Below are 288 nucleotides of genomic sequence, written 5' to 3'. Positions count from 1 at the left end.
TATTGTGTGTGGCGGGTTTGGCCATTTTAAAGTTGGGTGTAGGTTTTAGAAAAAAGATGGCTGTAGTTAATGAGGTTCATGAAGATTCCTCATCATCTGAGTCAGTGTTTGACTGCAACATTATATCGGATGTGAAGGAAACAACTTCTAACTTATGGAAAGATTATATTAATATTAATGACATTCCTGTGCTGTTTAAGTTAGACACAGCTAACGATATAAACATTTTGTCGGTTAATATCTGGGAAAAAAATTGGGCAAAGTAAATTGTCTAAAACTTCAATCAAA

This window comes from Halyomorpha halys, unplaced genomic scaffold (assembly GCF_000696795.3).
Source record: "Halyomorpha halys isolate HHAL.00 unplaced genomic scaffold, Hhal_1.1 Scaffold2495.1, whole genome shotgun sequence".
Classification (NCBI taxonomy): domain Eukaryota; kingdom Metazoa; phylum Arthropoda; class Insecta; order Hemiptera; family Pentatomidae; genus Halyomorpha; species Halyomorpha halys.
Note: the sequence above shows the minus strand (reverse complement) of the source record.